Source organism: Colossoma macropomum, unplaced genomic scaffold (genome assembly GCF_904425465.1).
Source record: "Colossoma macropomum unplaced genomic scaffold, Colossoma_macropomum, whole genome shotgun sequence".
Classification (NCBI taxonomy): Eukaryota; Metazoa; Chordata; class Actinopteri; order Characiformes; family Serrasalmidae; genus Colossoma; species Colossoma macropomum.
In genome coordinates this window covers 41,572,306-41,580,022 of record NW_023494805.1, presented here as the reverse complement: position 1 = coordinate 41,580,022, position 7,717 = coordinate 41,572,306, and positions in this window count along the sequence as shown.

Genomic DNA, 7,717 nt, shown 5'->3' with positions numbered 1-7,717 from the left:
ATGCACAACACATTCTCTGTCAATCTGAAGAACCATTTCACAATGCAAAGAACCCTTAAGGCATGCGAATGGTTCATCTTTACTAAAGAACCCATGAAGAACTTATTAAGAGTGTAAGGTAGATTCCATGAGGTATCATCCAGAACAATCTCTGAATCCACATGAAGACAGAAGAGTTGGCATTGGTCCAGCTCAGTGAATATGTGTATTGGTTATGTGATCAATCTTCCACCAATTAACACCTCAATGAAAACTCTGGTGACAATTTTCAGACTTTTCAGACAGAAGTCTGAAGGCACCGTAAGGAGTGAATGTACCATTTTCTTTTGCACTGGAGGGGTTTCCTGACATGGTTCTTCAGGTTCTCATGGGGAGGGAAAAACAACAGGGCCCCCCCATGGTTACTTTTCTGCTTTGGAGAGATGTGTTGGAGAGAAGCAGAATACGCTGAGAAAAATAGAAAAATATGAACATCACATTGTTCAAAATGAATAAGACCAATAAGGTGCATCTATTTTGGTGCGTCAGGGCTGTACACCGATACTGTAGGGTAGATGTTTTTAACAAAGTGGCCAGTTAGTGGAAGCACAAGGTGGGCGTTTCTAATAAAGTGGCCAGTGAGCGGAAGGACAAGGAGGGTGTTTCTCATAAAAAGGCCAGTAAGTGGAAGCACAAGGTAGGTGTTTCTAATAAAGTGGCCAGTTAGAGGAAACACAAGGTTGGTGTTCCTAATAAAGTCTGTAGTGTGTGGAAGCAGCAAGTGGGTGTCTCTCTTAAAGTGGCCAGTCAGTAAAAGTACAAAGGGCGTGTTTCTAATAAAGTGGCCAGTAAGCAGAAGCACAAAGTGGGTGTTTCTAATAAAGTGGCCAGTGAGTGGAAGCACAAGGTGGGTGTTTCTAATAAAGTGGCCAGTTAATAAAAGCACAAGGTGGGCGTTTCTAATAAAGTGGCCAGTGAATGTATGCTGTGAACTCCAGAACATCAACATGAATTTTAATACACTTTTATCTTTCTTATATTTAAACTGAGCTTTTTAGACATGGTGTAAAGATGTATAATAGCATTACATTCATATGCATTTCAGAAGCCTAGTATAACCTGACGTAGGAGGCTGATTTGTGCCTTATAATATTTTTTTCACAAATTCCTATAATTTTTTAAGCCAATTGTTGTGCATTTGTTTTGTATGTGAAAAATGCAAAATGAGTAAATATGCAGACCAAAGTTGTTCATGTTTGCTTGGTGTTAACGCCTCAGATCCTTCTAAGCCGGTGGAAGAGTATTCTCATGTTCCGAGTATGCGTGCCCTCTGAAACGGTCTGTTTACTTTGGCCCACGAGGTTCACTACAGTCTCTAAACTGGCCCTTTTTACCTTAAAAGGCAAAGTGAAGGAGGTTATGAATGAACAGAGCTGTTATGGTATTGTTCTTCATGCAGTGGCACCCCCTGGAGGTCTGGAATAGAATTCATTTGCCATTCCACTCATGCAGTGCAGTAGACTGCTCTTCTTCCCGGCTTCTCCATGATGTCCCCAAAGAATCCAAAGAATGTAGTTTACAGGATAGAGGGCATACAAGAGAGTGTAATACTTAACATCTGTAGACTGAACTGCTATCAGCCGTTGCCCATTTGTAATGATTTGACAGTCAGAGACCAACAATATTTCTCAAAGTTTGTGCAGATCTCATTAAAAAAAGTCACTAAATCTCAAGCTGTGTTTGTCTGATTAGTGCAAACAAGCCTTGTGATCTGATTGTGAAAAGGGGATTGTTTGCTCTACAGGCCAAAAGTTTGAAAGCAGAGCTAAGTACATAAAAACACACAAGCCTGTTTAAATAGAATAAGCTAGATCAGGGCTGCCCAGAGTGTGGCCTGCGGGTCAAAGTTGACTTCTCAGGATGTTTGATTTGGTACGCCAAAAAGTCACCATAACTTCACCGCCTCCCCCATGAGAGAACAAACATATTTTTATAGCCATGAATAGCAACCACTTGAAGCACCACGGCAACCTCTTAGCAACCATTAGAGACACAGCAAATGACTAGACATGCTCTAGCAACCACCTGAAACACTGTAGCTGCGTCCCAATTTAGGGGCTGCGTCCTTCGGAGGCTGCATTTGAAGGCCGATTGCGTCACAGTGGCGCGACTAGGCCGGCCCATTTCGAAGACTCCTTCATACGCGGCCTAGAAATGTGTCCTTCTTTTCCATGGCAACAAAGGATCCAACGTGTGGGTCCTTCACCAGCCAACATATCCCGAGGTTCACTGCTTGCCAGGGAGGATTCGAGAACATGGTGCCGCCAGTAGAGGAGCAAACGGCGGCTGAGGAGACACTTTAAATGTAAGTATTGGGTTTAAACTGAGTCAAATAGCGAACGATACGGATGTTAACAAAAGCCAATGTGGTCTGAAGCAAAACTCACGCTAATGTGCAGATGCCAGCAGTGAAGCATCTCCAGCTCTAATAAATGAAAAAAATAAAAACTAAAATCAAAGTTTCTGGTTCCATCTTTAAAGAACTTTAAAAGAACTTGACAGGAGCGGCGTTTCACAGTGGTGCTGTGACACAAACAGCAAATCCACCATAGAGCAGACCTTCTCATTTCAGTTCAGCCTTGGCGGGTCTACACGGCTTTTCAAAGATACGCCTTCATAGGCTGCGCCCTTCGAAGGATGCAGCCCCTGAATTGGGACATACCTCATTTCACCCAAAGCCGCAGCCAAATTTTGCATAAGTAAAATTTGACAGGCAAAAGCGAAGTCAGCGTAAAAAGAACTAAATTCTAGTAGCGGTTAATTCTGCTTCAATCTGAGTTCATGATCCCTGTGGATTCGCTAACCTATAAAACACAAGCCAGTGGAAAACAAGAGGGCGGGGCTGTGGTCTCTTCTTTCTGCTCCTCAGATAAAATGATGTTGTCACTCACAGTTGCAATAAACTAGTTGACTAGCTGGCATTAGCTGTTTCCGTACTATATGTTGCCTTCAAAACCACATCGCATCAGAACTGCCTGTACTTGGCTGATTTTTATTCCACCTCGGTGAGGAAAATAGCACGAACCACCTAAAATACCACAGCAACACCATCTAGCCACACTCACTCACACTGCTTAGGCTATAATAGCTTAAAACAGTGTATGTTTGGCAAATTTGGGGAATTGGCGACCTCTCTGGTGGAAATATGTAACTGCACAAAACATATAGAAGAACATTTTGTTTTATCTAAACTGCTCTGTTCATAACTGCAGGGAAAAGTATGTATATGTTTACCTGCTTCACCACTGATAACTGATAGCTAACTAACACTACTATTCATACGACCCATGTCCATCACTTAAGCCTCCACTCAGATATCTACCTTGATAGCAAGAGGATAGTGGACCACTGTTGGCCACCGGTGGTTAAGCAGAGTATTAGACAAAATTCCACGTATCACTCATTTTCTACTCGTAGTCCAATTTACTTTACCAGCTTTCTGTAGTTATACATGGTAAATTAGTTTAGTAAATCATTTTAATCAGTAAAATAATTTTAACAGTGTCAGCAACAACATTTTCTATAAAATCATTTCACATCAGGCCCAGTCATTATTTTTTTGCTCTTAGTTGTTTGTAATATTTGTCTTAGTTCATTTATCTAAAATAAAAGGCTGTTCGTTTAAAATCTGTTTGAGGAGATTAAAAACTAGGTAGAGCTTGTATGCAGGACAGTAATCTGGGTGGTCCGAGGGTGGACCAGCAGTGGCAAATAGCCGGCGGGGTGTCGACCTCATCAAGCCAGTGGACCGATATATGCTCGCTGTCTGGGTATTTCTGCCATGTTTAATTTGGCACGCCATAAAGTTACCATAACTTCAATGGACTGCAATGTTAGCCGAGTATATGTTATATTGGTTGCGTTTATGAAAGGAGACAGACGGTAGCACAGGACGTTATCTGAGAATAATGGTGAGCCTGGCTTCTCAAACAATAGAGAACGAACTCTGAAGCAAAAACGACACCAAAGTAATCAGCTCATATTAACAAAGCTAATGTTAGTTGTAGAGCTAAAACAACTTAACAATTCCAAGTTTCCCAAACAGAAAACAAACTCTGAAGCAAAACAGACACTGTTAACAAAGTAATGGGCTAATATTAGCGAATTAGCCAGCTAGTGTCAGCTACACAGCTAAAGCAATTTCACAATTCACAAGGTTTTCCTGACGTTTTCTGAAGCAAAAAGACACTGTTAGCAAAGTAATCTGTTAATATTAGCCAATTAGCCAGCTAACGTCAGCTATACAGCTAAAACAACTTTACAAGTTTCACAAACACAGAACTCTGAAGCAAAAAAGACACTGTTAGCCAAGTAATGGGCTAATATTAGCAAATTAGGCAGCTAAGGTTAACTATACAGTTAAAACAACTTAACAATTACAAGTTTCCCCAAATAGAATGAGCAAAAAAGACACTGTTAGCAAAGTAATCAGCTCATATTAGTGAATTAGCCAGCTAGCATTAGCTATACAGCTAAAACAACTTTATAATTACAAGGGACCCGAACAGTAAACAAACTATGCAGCAAAAAAAGACACTGTTAGGAAAGTAATGGGCTAATATTAGTGAATTAGGCAGCTAAAGTTAACTGTACAGTTAAAACAGCTTAACAATTACAAGTTTCCCCAAATAGAATGACTTCTGGAGCAAAAAATACACTGTTAGGAAAGTAATCAGCTCATATTACTGAATTAGCCAGCTAGCATTAGCTATACAGCTAAAACAACTTTACAGTTACAAGTTTCCCAAACAGTAAACAAACTATGCAGCAAAAAAAGACACTGTTAGGAAAGTAATGGGCTAATATTAGCAAATTAGCCAGCAAATATCAGCTATACAGCTAAAGCGACTTCACAATTAGAAATTTCCCAAATAGAGTGAACTGTGACGCAAAAAAAGACACTGTTGGCAAAGTAATGTGTTAATATGAGCGAATTAGCCAGCTAACGTTAGCTATACAGCTAAAACAGCTTTACAGTTACCAGTTTCCCTGACGTTTTCTGAAGCAAAAAGACACTGTTAGCCAAGTGATCTGTTAATATTAGCAAATTAGCCAGCTAACGTCAGCTATACAGCTAAAGGAACGTCACAATTACAAGTTTTCCAAAAAGAATGAACTCTGATGCAAAAAAGACACTGTTAGCAAAGTAATGGGTTAATATGAGCGAATTAGCCAGCTAACGTTAGCTATAGCTAAAACAAGAACGCCACATTTTAGCAGGTTTCTCCCCTTCTTGACTCAGTAATGCGCATTCTTTCAATTTTAACAAATCTTACGTAGTGCAACTTTAAGCTGTGCAGTCACTGCATTCTGTTCAGGAAATGCACTTTCCTATTGTTCCTTTTAAATAGTATTTTTTAGTATTTTGCTAACAAAATAAAAGGGTAATGTTATAAAATACTGTACTTAAAAACCTTGTAACCTGTAAAAAACTTATTTGTACAATGTTTTGTCTTTTTGGCCGTCAGCCCACCATGCACTTCGGCCCCACAGGACTAAAAGTTTGGGCGCCCCTGCACTTAAGTACAGCACTGCAACACCAATGGAATATTCTGGAACAAAGTGCTCTGGTTAAACTAAATATGGCAGTAAATGTGTTGGTTGTTGACTTGCTGTAATTATAAAACACCTTTGAAAGTAAAAGAAGCACAAATTGCCTGTTTTCTTCCACACGTTTGCTGTTCAGTGCGCTGCATGTGAGGCTGAACTCGATGGCCGGTGGACCTGGATGTTATCTGTGAAAACGGGAACAAACTTGTTGTCTGAGACCTGAGCTGACACCAGTTAAACGTCCGTTCTTGCGGCGTAATATTTACTCTGTCTACACGGCCGGATCAGAGGGCAGCAGCGGCCGTCCAGCACTGTAACCGGTGGACACATTCTCAGACATGAGCAAGGAATTCTCCAAATGCAGCTAAAGTATGCAAGATTGGCAGATTTGGAGTTCAAAATTCAAAAATAAATGAATTAATAAATACATTTCACAGTTTCCGACAAACCCCAGCCAATGCATGTTCCATATCTGACGTTTCTTATTGAGCTACAAGGCTAATGTAGCTTCTGTACAGCAACTAGAAATGTGCTGACTGGCGCTTCCTGTGGGCAGAGTTCATTTTAGGCCTCAAAACCCAAAACATTGACTTTTTCCTCTGGAGTTTTTTGACAAAGTATAAATCAAAGTGCTTAACCTTCAGAAAGGGATGTTTTCCAACATTAGGCTGTTGAATCAGAGGCTATATGTGAGGCTATATGAGCATTTCTTTGCATTAACATATTTTAAAGGAGATATAAATGGAATTTTAAAGCCTGTGTTGATTGGATTCCTTATTTTCTAGCAAGAAATACAGATGTTTATGAAATGCCTTTAGAACCTTTCAAATAAATAATACAAATCTAAAGTTTTCTTGTGTTTTCTGTTTTTCTTGCATGCATTGTTTCAAAGTCTATAGAGTTTTTTTCTCTCTAAATCAAAAATGGTGCAATTTGTCTTTAAAAAAATTAACCCTTCTGGTAACATAACCTACTAAATTAAATGCTTTTCAGACTATTTTCACCATAAATGACTGAATAACAGGGTTGAACACAGACGCAGTAAAAAAAACAGAGCAGAGGGGAAAGTTAAAAAATTATTTTAATCAAAATGTTTTCATTCAAATCTTTGTTTCAAGCTATATTTATTTGATTTTCATTAAAAAGGGTTGAAAGTGTTGCGAAATTAGCCTAAAATAAGCAGCATTCAGGGGAGGTCCGCTTGACAGGGTGCACATGTTGCATGCCAACTACTAATAACCACATAGTTTACATACTTAAAAAAAAAATATATATATATATATATATATATATATATATATATATATATATACTAGAATTTTGGTAACAGGGTTGAATGATCGAGCTTTACCAATGCAACCAAATCAGTGTGTAAACTGAGAAAACCAAATGAGAAAACTGACCTGTCTGGTGGTCATTCTGCAGAAAACAGCAAGATGTTGTGAATTCCTGCATATATCATAATAAATGGACTGTTCCATTTTCATTTTTACGAGGGGGAAACAGGTTTGGGTAACATGGTTGCGCATTAAATGTGGGACACAGGTTAAAACGACTTTTAGTTAAATTATATAAATTAATAGGGGAAAAAATTCATTCGTTCAACACAGAATTGCTTGGAAATGAATCAAATAACATTGTAATTATGTTGTTACTGGAAAATGTTATTGTATATATTTCATAGGCAAGGTCAATGTCAGTGTTGGTGGGACGGCCCAAAATGCATTATATTAAATGTGGATACAGATTATGTATACATACCTTTACATTTACGATACATTTTATGTATTTTTGTGATCATTTAAATGCTAATTTTAATAATTTAATTTTAAATTGAAGTACAGATCCCTTCACTTTTCACAGAAGTAAACAAAGGAGTCACATTATTGCTTTTAAAAACATAATGGAACATAAATTGAACTCTATTCATGGAAAGTGGCTAATAAGCTACGAGCTGTAGCTGTGTTGAGGTGTTCAGTATCTCTAATAGGCTTGACTGTGTGGTTTCTGACACTGTATGACACTCATAGCCAAAAGTACATTAGTATAGCTAAAAACAGTAGAAGCAGCAGCTTTTTCGCCTGTACTTTTGTCAGTGTTTACAGATAACAGTGTGATACGGGGTCAG